The sequence below is a fragment of the Chenopodium album genome, chromosome 18 (genome assembly GCF_948465745.1).
Source record: "Chenopodium album chromosome 18, dcCheAlbu1.1, whole genome shotgun sequence".
NCBI lineage: Eukaryota > Viridiplantae > Streptophyta > Magnoliopsida > Caryophyllales > Amaranthaceae > Chenopodium > Chenopodium album.
The window spans coordinates 22,989,997-23,009,725 of NC_137851.1; positions in this window are offsets into that span (position 1 = coordinate 22,989,997).

Genomic DNA, 19,729 nt, shown 5'->3' on the forward strand with positions numbered 1-19,729 from the left:
GAGGTAACTGCCCTAAGTTTCCTCAATGACAAGTTTGAGTCGTTTAAGAAGGTCCTCATGCTGGAGGAAGGCTTCAAGATCGAGCCGCCACGCACTTCTACTTCAGTGGCGGCTTAGGATGACCCGACTATTACTCGTCGGGGTTTCAATGTACTACCTCCGTTAATAGTTATTTGCAACATTTATCAAAAAGGGGTGCTACCTATTATTTGCAAAAAAACTATTTCTTTCCTAATGTAGTTCTTTTTTATGGTAAAATGACTAGAATACCCTCATTTAAAAAATTATTAACGCATAATACTACACATAATTACAAATTATTATAACCCTAATCTAACTTAATCATCTAAGCTTTTCCCCTCAAAAAATCAGATTAATCCCATCTACCCACCATCTCTCTCCTCCATCTTCATCTCTAGTCCATCATCATCTCTCATCTTCTTCAATTCGATCTTCATCTTTTAGTTCACCATCATCATCATCTCTCATCTTCTTCCCTCTTCATCTCTCATCTTTCATCATCTTATTCTTTATTGTCATTTCTCATCTCAGATTGTGGGTGGATGTTGGTAGTTTGTGTGTGGGTTCAGAAGATTAGGTGGTACTTTTGGTTCGTGGGTTGTATTTGCGGTTTGTGGGTGGGTGTTATTCGCAGATGGTTGTTTCAATTCGTTAGTGGGTGTCGGTAGTGGTGGTTTTGGGCGGTTCGTAGGGATAGTTTCGTGGATGGGTTTGGTTTTTGGGTTTCAAATCTGGTGGTTCTAGGGTGATTTTCGTAGTTATTGTGTGGTTTCCGTGATTCTTGGGTGGATTTCGGTGGTTTGTGGGTGACTTTCGTTGAGTTGTGGGTGGTGGTTCATCGGTTCTGGGTGGATTTCGTCAGTTCGTGGGTGGTTGTCGGTGAGTTGTGGGTGATTGTCGGTGAGTTGTGGGTGGCGGTTTGTGGCCTTATGGGTTCAGGGTGGCGTGTGGTGGTTGTTCTGGGATGTGTTTTTTTAATTGTAATTGCTTTTTTTTTATTTGATTAATGTAGTTAATTACATGTCCATAACTTTCAATAATCATGTTTAAGAAGTTTTGTCTAGGAGTCCGCGTATACCCCCTTTATTGCAAATAACTGTTAACGGAGGTAGTATATAGGGCCGCATTAGATGTCGCCTCCGCTTTCCCCTTCATCCTTTCGTCCAGGAGCTGCTGGACGAATATAACATTGCCTTGGTCCAGCTGGCATCGAACAGCTGGGCAAACATTTTTGAATACTTGGTGACTTGCCTTAGGATGGGCTTCACTCCTAACTTTCCGGTCTTCTACGTCATGCACAGCATGGTTAAGCTGAAGGCCGATGCGGACGGGTGGTTCGTTTTGAACACCCGGCCGGAGTACATGGTGGTCCTACGCAAGCAATCTAAATGGCGCGACTGGAAGCAGAGATTATACCTTGTTTGAACTAGGGATCGAGTGTTTAACAAGAAAATGAATAATTTTAACTCTTCTCCTGTTCAACTTGGACGAAGGGATCATCGTCTGACTCGTCCTCCCATTCATTTGGACCATGCTCATCAGCTTGACTACTTCTCGGTCGGGAGGGAGTTTCAGGGGGGTCACCGAGTGGCCATCATTCATAGGTGGATTCCCTTAGTGGACTGGCTGAGGGATCCCATGTTTATGTCCTCGTCCGGCTTGCTCCGAAATTACACTCCAGGTCGATTTTCGTGATATGCACACATGAAGGAGTTCAATATGAAGCGCTATTGGCTCCTAAGGCAGCAGTACGAGGCGGAAAAGGGTGTACGAACACATTCTTCATCCTTTTGCCTTAAATTATTTAATTAATTTTTTTTTTTTTTTTTTTTTTTGCGTCCGATCTTCCATGCTGGATCAAGGATTCTTTTGTTCTATTTCGGACGGTTAAACACTTTACCACCTGGCCGAGCTGATTTTATTAGGGGAATCTTTCCTTTTACTTATACTCAGATAGGGGAAGGTTATGCCGAGTGAAAGCACTTTGAAGGGTTGTTCCTCCTACTTCTGCTCGGACAGGGTAGCCTAACCTCATACTTAATGAGTGTCATTTATAGCACTCATTTAGCTTCTTTTAGGATAATTTTTCGTTGCTTTTGTATCTCTTTTATCTCTTTTTCTTTAATTTTACTTGTAATTTCTCTATTTTGCATTTTCCTTAGTTGTTTCCTTATTTTCTTGCTTTTCTTAGTTTATTTTGCATTTTCTCTAATGAGTGGTTTATTTGACCACTTATTGTGGTGATTTTAACCCGGCTTTGCTATCCTTTCCCCTCTTTCTAACCCGTTTTTGTATATAAAAGTGGTGTCTCGGCCATGCCCCCTCTTTGTTTGTGTTTTCTCATGTTTTGCAGGTGTTAGACTCATTTTGGCAAGCAATCAAATGAGCGGAATAACATTCATAGCTTGAAACAAAGAAAGGAGAGCCCGCTCCTAGAGGAGCGGGCGTGCACCTCTCCTAGAGTGGGCGCTCCTTCAACATCAACAACATTCTGCCCTAAGTCCAAACTTGTGAGGAGCGGGCGTGCTCCCTAGCTGAAGCGGGCGCTCCAATACTTTCTGCCTTAAGCTGAAATAGGGAGGAGCGGGCGTGCACCCGCCTTGGAGCGGGCGCTCCTCCCCTTGAAGGTTGAATCTGCCACATACTGAAGAAAAGGGGAGCGGGCGTGCAGAGCCTCTGGAGCGGGCGCTCCTCCCCGAAGTTTTGAATTCTGACTTTCTCTTAAGCAGGCTGGAGCGGGCGCTCCTCACTGGAAATCCGTCTTATTTTGACGGATTAACCTATGTAAATCGGGGAGTATAAATACTTCCCCTTTAGCTCATTTGTAAGACATACATCATTAACATAGTATTTAGCATTCCCTCTTAGTTTGAAACAATCCACTTTGGTAATTTAGCTTAATTTTCATCAAATTAATCATTGTAATAGTGAATTTCAAGAATCATTCTCAAGATTTGGCACTTTGTAATCAACATTTGAAGCTTCAATTAGTAATTTCTTCCACCTTCATCTACTTAATTTCTGATTTTATTTGGTATTTGCATGTTACTTGAATCTCTTTAGTTCTTGATAATTTGTTGTTGGATGATAGTTTATTCAATTGTTAACCACTTTTTCCCAATTATTGAAGTAGTTAGAACCCTAATCCTTGTTTGCATGTTGATTAATATGAGTTGTGAGTAGTCTTCTTGCTAGGGGTTGGGTGAAGCTCAACCTTTTGGGTTAGTTATGTAAATGTGGGAGAAGCATTGATGTTTGTATTGTAATTAAATTGATTGTATGAGATTGCTTGTTAGTTCTTCATGATAGAATTAGCTACCCTTGACTTAGAAGCTTGATAGCATGGTATGCTTAGTTTGACATGGAAATGTGAATTAAGTATGTAATTATTACTTATTGCAATTTGATTATGTATCTTCTATTGCTAAACTAATGAGGAATCTAAGTTTGGTAGTTTGAGTTGTTTTCTAATTGCATGAGATTGATCTTACATATAGTCCTTGCTATATCTTGTCTATTTTACTCCCCATTTGCCTAATTGTCTTGGTTGTGTGGATCCCACTCCCTAGTGTCTTAAATCCGTTGAATTAGAACCATAGTTTTTTTGTCTACTTGACGAACCCCAATTCACCAAAGACTTCGAATTAGCTTAAGTGTTAAGATCTTTAGCAACCATATCCCGTTCCTTGTGGACCGAACTCTTACTTATCATTATGCTTGGTTTGTAGGATGTTTGTTTATAAGTGTGTTATATTGAATGTGGAATGTGCGACCATTCTAACGCCCATCAAAATGGCGCCGTTGCCGGGGAACGGTGTTGTTGATTGCTAATTGATTACATGAGTCTAGTTCACCATAAAACAATAAAGATTCAAAAAAAGAGTGTGTTTCTTTTTGGCTACACTTGTGGCCTTGTTACTAATTGCAATTGTTGAGAGTGTATTCCCAGAACTCATAACAGGATTTTGGTGCCTTATGATCCCGAGATTGAGTAAACATATACAAGGAGAAGGAGAGCCAGTTCTAGGCCGTTAATGTAACACCCCCAAATCTCCCTCTACGGAAATACTAATATAATACGTATAATTATACTGTAGAGATAGACTTAGGCGTATTACCGCCGCGTGATTACGAAAGGCTACTCAAACTCACTAAATAAACTAATACTTTGCAGCGGAAACTTCAAAACTCTTCTTTATTAATAATAACTATAAATAGAACCCAATGTTATGAGTACTCAAAAATAGATACAAAGACCAAGATTCCTAACTTAGTGAAACCAATCCCGGGACTCCAATGCATCAATTTATTCACTCCACCTGAAATAACACTGCTTATCATTACGGTAAACAAGGCGAACCAAAACAAATAGGAAGTACGGGTTAGCAAATATGCTAAGTACGGTAAGTGCAAGATAATTAAATTCAATTTATTTGCAAACATGCTTTTGAAATCAATTCCAATAATTAATCCAATAATTCCAAACTCATGATTCAAAACCAATTCTCAATATTCAAATCCCAATAATCAATAAACCAATTCCAATTATTTTAAAACCAATTTAACCAATTCTTCTCCCAAGTGTGCACACCCCCCAAGCTAGTCTCCTTATGTTACAAGGCTATTCTTGAGGAAAGACCCGGTCATACAAAGTCCAAGGCCTTATCAATATACCAAATCCGCATAGTGGGATTACTAACATGCTTATTGTTTAGGGTAAAAATACCCCAAGTACGTGGCCCAATCTCATAGTGACACGTGGCCCAATAAACAGGCGACACGTGGCCCTATGAGAATGTGACACGTGTCCACTTGTCATGGTGACACCTGTCAGCCATCTCTAAATGCCCCAATGCTGCAATCAGAATGAGAAAAGAGCCCTGAAGACCTCAGGCCCAAATCCCGAGAAAACCTTGAAAGCCGTAAAACGGCACCCCCCACGACACGTGGCGACCTCTGATTGCGCAGCCAATCACGTCACGAAATTCTAGGGCATAAACCCTAGAGGGGTACATGTTCCCACCCTTATAAATACCCCAATCATTTATGATGGGAGGGGGGATTGTGACATAATATAAATATAGAGCATTAAAGAGCTCCAACTTCTCTCTACTTTCTCTCTCTAGCCTTTTCCGTTTCCGTTCACTAACTTGAGCGTCGGAGGCGAATATTCCGTACATCGGAATATTCGTTATTTTGCAGGTGTCCGAGTCTTTGTCAGCAGAGCGTGACCAGTATCCGTGGGAATCACAAAAAACCCCGAAACATTTGGCGCCGTCTGTGGGGATACTCGTCCGTTATGGCAATAGATGGTCAGACACCTAATTCTGGACCTCGTCCAGGCAAAGATGGATATGTAGAGGACATACATACTACCATACACTCAAGCAATCCTTTGACTGCCTCATTTGAAGAGGCCGAACAACTTCCTGTCACCCCAGCTACCCTAATGGCCGAGCTGACTAAGCTCCGCAAGGAGTTGGCGGCTACCCAGCAAAAGGGGAGAGGGGGCACTTCCAAGAAAGCCAACAACAAGACCAATGCAACTGATGCTGGTAACACCCCATTCCGTCGTCCGCACGGAAGGTCTCCCCGAGTCCCACGGACCAACTTCTCTAGCCTGCTGGCGAAAACACAGTCGGCTGGGGGGAGGGGTAGACAGCCAAAAAGAGTTGAGACTGAGCCGTCACAGCGTTTCAAGGACGCAAGGGACTACATTCGGCACAAGCAAAGGGAGAGGGTCGCATACTCTGACACGGCCTCTACTCCAACCATGCCGGAGGAAGTCTCCAACCAATCTTTCTCCCAATACACCAACACGGCTGCTTCCAGCAAGAGTCATACTATTACTCCCCGTCCAATTCAGCCATTGCAGTATCAGTCCCCTCAAGTACTCAATGGGTTGATACAACCGACTCCCCAAGTTTTTGGGCAATATGGGCCGTATGGTCAGATGTTCGGCCAGACTCCTTACCTGGCTGGAACGTCCGCTCAGCCTCAGCCTATCGATTGGCAGTTGCGTTTGTTGAATTTGGGAGATAAGCCGCCTCCGTTTTCGCAAGATATACTAGCATCCCCTCAACCAGCAAAAGTGAAGAGTGTACTAGTGGGTGCCTACGATGGTACGGGCAACCCAGAAGAGCATGTTACCTCGTACAGGAACTTGATGTACTTGCAAAGTGTAGATGATGCTACATAGTGCAGATGCTTCCCGGCCACTCTCAAAGGGGTGGCCCAGGACTGGTTTAACAGCCTCCCAGCCGGATGCATCAATTGCTTTACCACCCTAAGTTTGTTGTTTGTGGGAAACTTCTCATACAACATCCCACCAAGAAAGACAAGTCTCAACTTGGCTACAATTGTCCAAGGAAAGAATGAAGGACTACGTTCGTACGTCCAAAGGTTTAACCAAGAAAAAGCCCAAATTCATAATCTTCCGGATGAAATGGCTTACTCAGAATTTCTCCGGGGATTAAGGCATAATGGTTTTAAGTTTTATTTGGTAAGGAAAGAGATTCGGTCATACGCAGGTGTATTGCGGGAAGCCGAAGCCTATATTGAGGCCGCGGACTTTTGTTCGCTCACCAAATCAGAACAGCCGGCCAAGGGGGCTGAGAAGAAGCAATCTTCTCAGCAAGACTCGGCCGGCCGAAAGAGAGAAGGAAACAAAAGGAAAGAAATCTGGGTGGCTGATGACAAGCAACCCAAGTCAAAGAAAAGCAAGACGTACGAGCCTCAGTATGAGTTCAACAAGGATGGCTACTCCATTTTGATGGAGATAAAAGACAAGTTTGAGTTTGAGAAGCCTCAGCCTTTGAGAGGCTCGGCCCAGTACAGAAACAAAAACAAGTATTGTCATTACCACAAGGATGTGGGTCATGATACGAACGAGTGTATCAACTTGAAGAGACTGTTGGATAAGTTGGCCGACAAGGGTCTGCTGAAACCCTATGTGACCAAGTCCAAATTCACCTTCAAGCGGACAGACAACACGTCCGAGAAAAAGAAACAAAGTGAAAAGAAGAATGACAAGGAAGATGATGGGAATAGCACTGATTCAGGTTTTGTGGCCGTCATATCAGGAGGCTTTGCTTCAGGCGGCCCTACCATGAAAGGAATCAAGCAGGACGCTCGAAACCTGTCAAATGTGATGCAAATGGACGTTGTTAAAGCCGAGCCATTTCCTGAAGTGATCATAAGTGAAGCTGACCGTGGTGAGGTCAGAGCTTTGCACAATGATCCCATGGTCTTTGTAATGAAAATAGCAAATTTGAAGGTGGGACGGATATTGATTGATACGGGCAGTTCGGCCGATATCATAAGTCTCTCTGCCTTGAGGAATTTAAGCTTCCCAGAAGATGCTCTCCAAGATATAACTCATCCCTTAGTAGGATTTGGGGGGAATATCATTCATCCAGTCGGACGGATTGACCTTCCCATCCGTTTCGGGCAGAAGGGGGAAGGAAGAGACATGGTCGTCCGTTTCCTTGTGGTAAAAGAGTTGACTGGGTACAATGTAATCCTTGGCCGCCCTACTCTCAATGCAGCCAAGGCAGTCATAGTGCCCCACTTGATGTTGCTGAAGTTTGAAAGGTCGGACGGAAAAATTGGAACAATTCAAGGAAGTCAGAAAATGGCCAAGGAATGTAATCAGCTGGCCGTGAAGCCAACAGCACGCGGCCCAAAGTTGTCCGAGATTAAGGAAGAAGGAACCTCACTTCCAGCATACCAGGTCGGCCAGAAGCGTAAGGCGACCAGGGCAGAGGAAGCCTAGCAACTAATGACTGTCGGCCGGCCAGATGAGTTGAGGCCCCAGCCGACCGGCAGCCACCAGGATATAGTGCTTGACTCCAACCACCCAGAACGGACAGTTAGTGTCGGCACTATAGCCTTGGAATTGCTTGGGGATGAGTTAGTACAGCTGTTAAGAGAATTCAAAGATGTGTTTGCATTTGAAGTTGGTGAAATGCCAGGAATAAGTCCTGACCTGGCCGTACACAAGTTGGCCGTGAATCCTTTGATAAAGCCTGTCCGCCAGAAGAAGAGAAATCACGGAGAAGAGAGGAATCAGGCGGCCGCAGCAGAGGTAAAAAAGCTGCTGGACGCCGGTTTCATTCGGCAATGCTTTTACCCAGATTGGGTGGCCAATGTAGTTCTTGTGAAAAAGCTGAATGGGACTTGGAGGATGTGCGTGGATTACACGGACTTGAACAAGGCGTGTCCAAAGGATAGCTTCCCCTTGCCTAAGATCGACCGGTTGGTTGACTCTACGGCTGGACACGCCCTTATGAGCTTCATGGACGCATACTCCGGATTCCATCAAATTCCTTTGTGGGAAGAAGATCAAGAGAAAATAGCGTTTGTGACCGAGCAGGGGTTGTACTGTTACAAGGTTATGCCATTCGGCCTCAAGAATGCTCCTGCTACATTTCAGAGGCTTGTTAATACGGTCTTTAGAGACCAGCTCGGCCGGAACATGGAGGCATATATTGATGACATGATTGTCAAGTCAAAAGAGCCGGCCGACCATCTCAAGGACCTACGAGAAACGCTCGCCGAACTCAGGCGGCATAAGATGATGTTGAATCCAAAGAAGTGTGTATTTGGTGTTGAGTCCGGCAAGTTTCTCGGATTTTTGATTGATCAACGTGGAATCGAGGCCAACCCTGAAAAATTCAAGCCGTCCTTGACATGAAGTCTCCAAGAACAATCAAGGAAGTACAAAGACTGACCGGCTGTTTATCAGCCCTTGGAAGATTTTTGTCAAGATCAGGGGATAAGTGCCGTTACTTTTTTCAAACCATTAAGAAGAAAGCCCTGTTCGAGTGGACAGAGGAGGCCGAGGAAGCATTCGTACAGTTGAAAAATCACTTGCATACATTGCCTCGCCTCGTCAGTCCGCTAAAGAATGAAAAGCTATATATCTATCTTGCCATCTCCGAACACTCTCTGAGTGCCGTCCTTCTTGCTGAAAGGGACGGCCATCAGGTCCTGGTGTATTTTATCAGTCACGTACTTCACAATGCTGAGCTGAAGTACCCCCCAATTGAAAAATTTGGCCTGGCCTTGTACATGGCATCAAAGAAGCTGCGGCCATACTTTTTAGCACATTCAATCGTGGTCTATACGGACCAACCCTTGAAGAAGTCGTTCTCAACTTTGGAGGCAAGTGGCCGCATGCTCAAGTGGGCCTTAGAGCTCAGAGGTTTTGACCTTGTGTTTGAACCAAGGAAGGCAATCAAGGGGCAAGCCTTTGCGGATTTTTTGGCTGAAATGACACGGCCTGATCTTCAGCCGGCCGGGGACCAAGTTTGGAAAGTGTTTGTGGATGGTAGTGCAACAGCGACCGGGTGTGGCGCTGATATTATATGTGAATCTCCTGAGGGAGACAAGTATGAGTACGCGTTGAGGTTTCAGTTCCAAGCGTCAAACAATGAAGCTGAGTACGAAGCATTGTTGGCCAGCCTAAGGATGTGTAAAGCGGCCGGGGCAACCAAAATTGAAATATGCTCGGACTCCCGGCTAATAGTCCATCAGGTCAATGGTGGCTTTGAGGCCAGGGAGCCGGCCATGATAAAGTACATGCAGCTAGTTAAAAATGAGGCCGAAGGCCTAGAGCTTTTTTCTCTCAAGCAAGTTCCCCGTTCAGAGAATCATCAGGCGGACGCCCTCTCCAAATTGGCTTCCTCGGCGTCATGTGATACTCCAAGATCAGTGTTTTGGGAAGTAAAGGAAAAAAGGAGCATTGATGCCGAGCCCGTTCAGGTAATAGATAGAAGTTCAACCTGGATGGACGGAATTACTTCCTACTTAAGGGATGGAATACTTCCGGACGATCCGAAAGAGAGTTGGCTATTGAAGAGGAAGGCGGCCTGGTTTGAGATGAAAGATGGGGAGCTATTCAAAAGAGCCTTTGTGAAGCCTTACCTTAAATGTATAACTCCTGAGAGAGGGCATGATGTGTTGGATGACCTTCATCAGGGGCATTGTGGTTCGCATGTTGGAGGTCGAGCCTTAGCTGAAAAGGCGACACAGTTGGGATATTACTGGCCGAGCCTGAAGACGGACGCCATGAAAATGGTGAAAAAATGTGACAAGTGCCAAAGATTTTCAACCCTTATTCATCGTCCAGCAAATAGTCTATCAGCCATCAGTAGTCCGCTTCCCTTTGCCAAATGGGGCATGGACATTTTGGGACCGTATATTCCTGCATCCGGCCAGAGACGGTACGTATTAGTGGCAGTAGACTACTTCACTAAATGGGTTGAAGCTGAGGCCGTCCGGGGCATCAAATGGACGGACGTGTCAGCCTTCATTTGGAAAAGCATAATCACTCGGTATGGGGTGCCTCAGTCAATGGTGTTTGACAATGGACCACAGTTTGAGACGCGTCAACTCAAAGAATGGTTGGGAGACCAAGGCATTACCCATTGTTTTGCCTCGGTCGGCCGACCACAAGCCAATGGTCAAGTTGAGGCCTATAACAAGTTGATTTCAAACGGGATCAAGCGCAAGCTTGAAAAGGCAGGCGGCCTATGGGCAGACGAGCTGGTCAATGTGCTATGGTCCATACGAACAACAGCAAAGAGTTCTACAGGGGAGACTCCATTCTTTTTGGTCTATGGAGCTGAGGCTGTACTCCCAATTGAAATGTACGAGCCCACTTTGCGGGTAATGCTTTATGATGAATCGGCCAATTGGGAGGCCATGAAGACCGCCCTAGATTTCCTTCCAGAAGCTAGGGGCAATGCGGCGCTTAGGCATGAAATTTATCGCTTAAGGATGACAAGGGCATATAACCGCCGAGTGTCTAAGCGGCCGCTCAAAATGGGGGATCTAGTGTTGAGGAAAATGGAAGCTGTTGGCCGTGCCAATGAGGACGGCAAGTTGACTCCAAACTGAGAGGGACCGTACCGAATCAGGGAAGAAGTCCGAGACGGCACATATCGCCTTGAGGCAATTGATGGCCGTCAGATCCCACGGACATGGAACACTGATAACCTGAAGAAGTATCATGTTTGAGCTTAGTTTCTTTAAGTACTTAGCCAAAAAGCTGTTTATACAGCTAGGTCTACTGACCGAGCCTTGTAATTAAAGCCGTACGGCCACAACAATGTACTTTTGACAAAAATTAATGAAGAGTCAGGCATTGTTGAATTATTTGTTGTTTTTAAGATTGAAGGCCGAATGAAATGATTTACTGAGTTGCTTCCAATATAGTAACACGGCCTACCATTCTTTTTGAATGGCCGAGTTAATAAGGAAGCAAAGTTGCTTCCAATATAGTAACACGGCCTATCATTCTTTTTGAATGGCCGAATCAAAAAGGAAGCAAGGTTGCTCCCAATATAGCAACTCGGCCACACACAAAAAAAAAAAAAAAAAAAAAAAAAAAAAAAAAAAAACTGATCAATGCGTCCGCCCAATTCTAGGTGGACGATTGAGGCAAGGTATCCCGAACTTGTGTAGAAAACAAGTGTCCTTTACAAATAGGGCAAGGGCATACCTAGGCATTTAGCCCGGCCAATCAAGGAATCTCTGAGTTGAGATAATACTTAGGATTTCTAGGGTATGTTCGAGCGATAGATTCAACGGACTACTCGTACAATGATAGCCGAACGGCCAATTAAATTAATTCGGTGCTTCACCTAGCCCAAGGGCAATCATTACTATGATTTGATTAACTTGCTAGCCGTCATACCCTTTTAAGGCATAAAAACTACCAAGTTAATCAAACCACTTAGAAAATGGACTAGGCGAACACCGAATAAAGGGGCATACCCCTAGGAACGTACAAAAAGGCATAATACAGAGACGTACGGAAAACTTGCAAAAAGCAGAAAATTTGCAAAAAACTGCTAAGTATGAAACAGAAGTAAAAGCCGCTCAAAAGGCGGACAAAATTTTCATTAATAAGACCGCACAAAGGCGGCCGAAATGTTTACAAAACCGCTCGGACAGGCGGCCTCAAAAGAAAAACAAAAAAGAAGAGAAGTACAAAATAAGCTAAGTACACAGTAAGCTGAAAAGAAAAGGAAAGCTGAGCAGACGGCTGCTGGAGGACCTGAGCTCTACTTAGCCGTGTTATCTGTGGCAGGCTCCTCCGCTGTCTTCGCGTCCTTGGCCGGGGCATCCTTGGCCGGGGCATCCTTTTCGTCCGCCTCCTCCTCCTCATCCCCTTCCCCTCCAGACTCAGGGGAAGTAACTACTAGTTCTGGAGGAGGCATGCCGGCCTTCCTTACCTCTTCTTTAAGGCAGACGTACTGAAGCCGCTTTTTGAAGCGTTCCTCGTAGTAGGCGGCTTCACCTTCGTCCACCATCAAGTTGAAGGCATCAAAGAAGTATGCCTTAAGCCTGTCTTCAGCATTTTGCTCGATGCGGATGACTTCTTCAACGCTGATCGGCCGAGGAGTTTTGAGTTGCTCCACATAGTCCGCAAGGGACTTCTTTAGGGTTTCCACCTCGGCCTTCAGCGCGTCCGCCTCATCTAGCGCAGACTTAAGGTTGGCTTGTGCCATCTTCAGCTCACTCTTTAGGGCCTCGGACGCCTCGAAGCCCAACCGCCATTTTTCCTTTTCCAGGACGGCCTCGTCCCTTTCAACCCTCATGGCCTCCCTGGCCAAGGACTCCTGTTCGAGTGCCTTGCCAAGTTTGACCAGGTCCTCTGTTTACCGCGCCGCTTTGTCGGACAGCGCGGTTATTTGGGTCTCAAAGTGTACCCTTTGGACGGCGGTCGTCCCAGTTACAGCATCCTCGGCTTTCCTGACTTCAACCCAAGCATTCTCCAACCGTTCGTTCTCCTTGTCCTTCCAATCTAGGAAGGCGTTCAAACGGAGAAAGAGCTGCGGACGGAAGGAAGAAATTTAGTCAAAAATATGGAAAAATTGGCTAAGTGTTGGAAAGCAAAAACATAAGGAGATAGAAGTATACCTCGGCGCTGCAGTTAAGCATGGGGCCGAGGAAACCCTCGTTGATCCCCCGCAGCTTATCACGCTGCGCTTGGGGGACCGCGCGAACCATGGCCTCGCGCATGGCCTTCCTGTCCGCGCCAGTCAGTGACTGGCCGTGTACCTTCAACTGCATCTCCTCTGATATATCTACGGACGATCGTGTAAGAAAAGTTAGCTAAATTTTACAAAGTAAACCAAGACTGATAAAAAGTGAGAAAAAAGATGACTAACCAGTGGAGAAGGTTGGAGGAGAAAAATTGGTGGGAGGAGGCGGTAAAGGAGCTTCCTCCTCCTCCGGACGGCTCCCTTCGGCGTCGCTGGACGGCGGGTTGACCAGCACCGTCCCGATCCAGCGACCGGTCATTTGTTCCGGGGTTAACCTATCCCCACCGTCTGAAGGGACGGACTCTTCATGGACCTGATCAGCAACAGGTTCCATGGGCTTGGAGGCCCCGCTTTGTGTCAGCCGGGGTTGTTCTCCTTTAGACTGCGTTGTAGCAGTCTGCGACTTTGCCGTTGCCGCTGCTTGAGAAGACGGCTTGGAAGCAACCGTCTTTCTCCTCTTGGATGTGTTCGCATCAGGAGTGGACGTGGCCGGCTGCTTCCGCCTGGCCTTCGGGGTAGAGGAGGAGGTCTGCAAAAATACAAAGTTAGGAAAATATTTGAAGTCAAAACCAAAGATGGCGTCCGTGCGATTTCGGAAAGGAGCTCCCTTCCAGCATGCGTGAACGGACGTAAAGAGTCCGTGCAAACTCAGGAAGTAGGTTCCTTCCAATATAGCAGAACGGACACATTAAGGAATGAGAAATTCAAAAAATAAACTAAGTGTTTACCTCTTTGAGTTGCTCGTACATCTTGAAACGAGCTTTGTACCTGGCCAAGTCCACCTCGGACATCTCCACCTCTGCTTTTTGGGCCGAGTCAAGCATAGCGTACGCCTCCGCTGCAAACACAAAAAGTAAAAGTGTTAGAATATTTTTCTAAAGAACCTTACGTGCGTACAGAAAGTTGATATATCTAAGTGTCCACCTTGGGGCATGTTCTGGTACAGGCCGTACGCAGACATGAAGATAGGGTCCCTAAGCCAATTGGCAAGAGGAACCCAATGGCTAGGGACCCGTTCAGTTTTGTTGCCCCGCCTGACTCGATTAACTTTGAAGTACTCGAGCTGGTGTTCGTGGCTTGGGTGGATGGGCGGCTTGTCAGGCTTGTGGTCTCCACGTCCGAGCTGAATAGGCTCTGGACGGCACCTGTTCATGCGAAGGTTGAACTCCGCGTCCTGAGTTTTGACACGGTAGAAGCGGTGCTTCCAGTCCCTCCACTTACTGACACGGTCGACCACGACCATGTAATCCCTGGTTGCACTCAAGATGAGCCAACCATCCACCTCCTTTTCCAGTCGGGTGAGTGAGTGCATCTCACAAAAGACCGCAAAGTCTGGCGTAAATTTCTTAGCGATGCACGTCACTAAGTACCCAAAGATGTTCAACCAACTGTTTGGCGTCAGTTGGAAGAGGCCGATGTCATACTCGTCCAGGACAGTCCGGACGAATGGGTGAAGAGGGAAGCGGAGCCCCACATCCAAGGCGGCCCTGTAGACGCAAAACGCTCGTTTGCGCGGCTTCTCCTCATCCCAGGTAGCCACAGCAATGGCCTTCCTGGGGACTTGAATTTCGAATCCCTCCCCCAAATGGAGGGACTCCTTATACTTCTCAAAATCCTTCTTTAAAAACTTCAGGGCTGTCTCCCCAACTGTACAGGCGTACGGGTCCCTGAAGTTATCAATGTTGGCGACAGTTTCTTCGGCCGCCGCCTCGCCTTCGGCCGTCTCACCCACGGCCTCTTTCTCAACTTCTTCTTCTTCCACTTGGTGAGAAGGAGCACTCCCAAACTCCGAAGACATCACTCTGTCCAAATCTGCTGCCTCGGCCGAGCTTCGGCCTCTTGAGCTTGGGACGCCCATTGAAGAAGGAACGTCCTCCTCGACCATTGGACGCTTGCCTTTATCCTTGGCAGCGTCCGCCCCATTTCCCGAAGGAGGGGCGTTGCGAATAGGCAGGGCGGTCGGTTCGCGGATTGAGATTCCTGTTAAGGGCCTGTCCGCCCCACCCAGTTGAGGCTGAGGTTGAGAAGAAGAAGGGATGGACGAACCAGAAGCGTCCGCCCCAGGATTGGAAGGGTTGTCCTTGCAGGTTACCAGTTCGGCCCCATTCATGACTGAACTGGCAAATTGAGGGAACCTAAGTTCCGGAACAGGTGCGGACGAGGCGCCTTCGGCTCGCAGGCGTTCCTCGAAGGAAGAAGTGACCTCCACGGCCAAGTGATGAGAGCCAGTGGAGGCGGTCGTTGTTTGGGTGGTGGAGTCAGTCTCCACCATTGTACTTGGATCACTAGGGTCATAAGGGACCCTAGGATGAACCAGACTTCCGTCTGGGTTCCTGGCCGCGTGAAGCTCACGCGTACGCATGGTTCTCGCCATTGCCTGTTGGGATAGAGAAGAATAAGTGGGGGTGAGTATGTACGCATCAGACATAGACTCACTCCAAGGAGGAGACAACTCTTCTCCGTCCACTCTAGATTCCTCAGTCCCAGGCGAACGGCCGGCCTCATGAGAAGAGTCGGACGAAGCCGAGTATGGATCCAGAATTGAAGTAAAAGAAAAAGAAAACAAGTAAAAGAGAAAATGTAGACGACCTACCTCTGTACGTTCTGAAAGTTCTGAAGGTGGTGGTGAAGTTCTTGAAGATTGACCGGAAAACTAAAAAATGCCCGGAAAACTCAAACTCACGACGGCGCTCTTGAAGATTAAGGGAAAAATAACTTTCTCTCACTAGAACGCTCTGACTTCTCTCTAGAATTCACAATTGGGTAAAGTGTGAAAATGAGAATTCACCTCCCATATTTATAGAGTGAATTCATGAGGGCAAAATGGTAAAACCGTTTTTCCCGCCTAAACGTTCAAACGGTAACTCCTTGAGAAATTACTCGAAGAAAGGGCTAGGACGGCGTTAGGGTTCTGTTAACTTGTGAAAAAGACCAGACGAACAATTAACGGCACGTTAAAGTGAATTGAAATAAGTGGAAAATTCAAGAATTTTACACCTTCAGCACTTAGTCTCCAAATATTGAGAAAATCTAAGAGGAAAAGCGTCCGCCCAGTCCTCAGACGTACAAAGCATGATTAGAAAGCCAGGGAGTACGTCTGAAATCATGGAAGCCCAGATTACCCCAAAGAAGATATGTGGCCGTTCTGGGTGGTTAGGAGATAAGCTCCTCCCAGAGTATCAGAACGTCCAGTCTCATTGATGTGGCCGTTCTGAGCAGTCAGGAGATCAACTCCTCCCAGAGTACCAGAACGTCCAGTCCCATTGATGTGGCCGTTCTGGGTGGTTAGGAGATAAGCTCCTCCCAGAGTACCAGAACGTCCAGTCCCATTGATGTGGCCGTTCTGAGCAGTCAGGAGATCAACTCCTCCCAGAGTACCAGAACGTCCAGTCCCATTGATGTGGCCGTTCTGGGTGGTTAGGAGATAAGCTCCTCCCAGAGTACCAGAACGTCCAGTCCCATTGATGTGGCCGTTCTGAGCAGTTAGGAGATCAACTCCTCCCAGAGTATCAGAACGTCCAGTCTCATTGATGTGGCCGTTCTGAGCAGGTAGGAGATCAACTCCTCCCAGGGTATGAGGACGTCCGGCTTGAAACGAGTGGACGACCACATGAATTCAGAGGTTAAGCCTCTCAGAGTACGAGAGCGTCCAGTACAAAATATGGACGTCCAGATAAGCAAAAAGCTAAGCTCATTCCAGACTACGAGAACGTCCAGGGCAAAAATATATGGACGTCCACGTAGCAAAAAGAGCCTTCAATCAAGAGTATATGGACGTCCAGGGCAGATGGGAAGCAAACCCAACCCAGAGTACCAGGACGTCCAGAGTTCAAGATCAGAGGAGGCGGCCAGTAAGTGTACGAGCCACCCCCTCTGAGGGGCAAATGTTTAGGGTAAAAATACCCCAGGTACGTGGCCCAATCTCATAGTGACACGTGGCCCAATAAACAGGCGACACGTGGCCCTATGAGAATGTGACACGTGTCCACTTGTCATGGTGACACCTGTCAGCCATCTCTAAATGCCCCAATGCTGCAATCAGAATGAGAAAAGAGCCCTGAAGACCTCAGGCCCAAATCCCGAGAAAACCTTGAAAGCCGTAAAACGGCACCCCCCACGACACGTGGCGACCTCTGATTGCGCAGCCAATCACGTCACGAAATTCTAGGGCATAAACCCTAGAGGGGTACATGTTCCCACCCTTATAAATACCCCAATCATTTATGATGGGAGGGGGGATTGTGACATAATATAAATATAGAGCATTAAAGAGCTCCAACTTCTCTCTACTTTCTCTCTCTAGCCTTTTCCGTTTCCGTTCACTAACTTGAGCGTCGGAGGCGAATATTCCGTACATCGGAATATTCGTTATTTTACAGGTGTCCGAGTCTTTGTCAGCAGAGCGTGACCAGTATCCGAGGGAATCACAAAAAACCCCGAAACACTTATAAAGCATAAATAATAAATTTAATTCAATGATTAAATAAATCCTCTTTAAATCCAATAATTCCAACCTTTAATAATAATAATTCAAACTCCCTTTTATTTATAAATCCAACAAGCTTTCAAAACCAATCCTTTTTAAACATGAATAATAAATTAATTAATCAAAACATGTTATAAAAATCAATACTCCAATTTAATTATTAAAACCAATCCTTTAAACATACTTTTATTTCATAAACCATAATTCAAGTCAATTTAATTAAATCACCATAAAATCATTCAAACATGCTCATTCAAATCAATCTTTTTTTTTCAAGGTATCTAACCACCTAACGTACCTTGATCCTTGCTTAGCCAAAAACACCTCAAAAGAACTCTTAATAATCTTGATCGAACACACCCTACAAATAAATATAACCTTAATCAATGTAAGGTTAACAAATAATTACAACAATTAAAATTAAAAACCCCCAACTATATGTACATGAACCTTTTAAATTAATTTTCATAAACATCATTAAAAATCTAATTTTATATAATTAAAACTACTCATAATAATTTTTATAACTCCCCCATAATAATAATAATAATAATAATAATAATAATAATAATAATAATAATAATAATAATTGAATAAGAGAAGAGAAGAAGAAAAGATAAGAAACCAAGGAAAAGAGAAGAATTGAATTTTCGTTGGAAAGAATAGGCAGAACTTGCAGAGGCTATAACTCCTTTGATATAACTCCGAATTGGGTGATTCTTGAGCCTAACCTCAAGGAATTTTTGAGAGGAACAATCTTCTGTGAAACAGCAATACCCCAAAAACTGACTAAAAGTGCCCGAAAATCGGCTTCAAAGATAAACGGGATGATTTGTGTAAAAAGAAGAGAAGAAAAGAAGAGAATTGGTGTGAAGAATGTGAGAGGTATGGAGGGGTATTTATAGGCTAGCTCATGCAAGAATTATGGTAAGAGGATTTGGGAAGAATTATGGCAAGTAGAGTTTAAGGGATTACTTGGAGAAGTGAGTAAAGATTTAAGGAAAGTTTTGATATTAAAGAGATTGTGTATAATTAAATATGGAAGGTACACATGTCATGAAAAATGTTAAGGAAATTAGAATTACTTGGGGAATAATTAAGAAGAATGAATGGCAAGAAAATGTGATGATTGGATATTAAAAAGATGGAGAATTAGAATTAAGGAAAATAGGAGATTTTAAGGAGATAATTAAAAATACAAATTACCAAAATATTTTTCCCAAAATCTACATGGGATGGCTGAAATTTTTGAGCTTTCCTAAGCTCATATTTTCGGCCCTCCTATTTAGTACTTTAGGAAATTATTTTTCTAGTTTTAAGGAATTAAAATAATTGTGTAAATAATATTTATTGTAATAAATAATTAAATAATAAAATACCAAATATTCACCAAATAATTTAACTAATAAAATCAGATTTTCTCTTAGGAAAATCCGAAATTTATTAGCCAAATAAATTTGATTTTCGGACTTATTAAAATAATAATAAAATATAGCTTTTGCCTTAATTAAAATATCCAAAATATATAAAAAATCCGGTTTTTAAAATAGGATAAATGGATAATAAATCTTATCCAAAATAATAATTTGTTTTTAAAATACTTTTGGCGCCAAAATTCAAATATCGTTTTGGCTCCAAGGTTTCAATAGTAAGTTAAATTACTAAAATACCCTTTTTAGAAAATAATAATTAATTAATTAATTAGGAAAATACGTATAAAAATACGGGGTATTACAGTCTACCCCCTTTAAAATAAGTTTCGACCCGAAACTCAGTCAAAAGAAATGAAAATCATTTTGAAATTATTGGTTCATGCACATCCTAACTTGACTCAAGACTCCAACTAAACTCAAATAAGACTCGAAATCACTCAAAAATGACTCGAAAAGTAGACGCGCGAAACTCTATCGCCCTCTACCCCCCTTAAAAGGAGTTACGCCCCCGTAACTCGACCACTAACCTTAGGTAAACAACTCTGGGTATCGTTTCCTCATATCAGCCTCAGCTTCCCATGTAGCCTCCTCAGTTTTCTGATTTGACCACAACACTTTCACAATGCTCACATCCTTGTTCCTTGTGCTCCTTACATTAGAGTCAAGAATCTTTACTAGTCTTTCCTCATAAGTCAAATTCTCATCCATCTCAATGGTTTCTGGTTGTAACACAT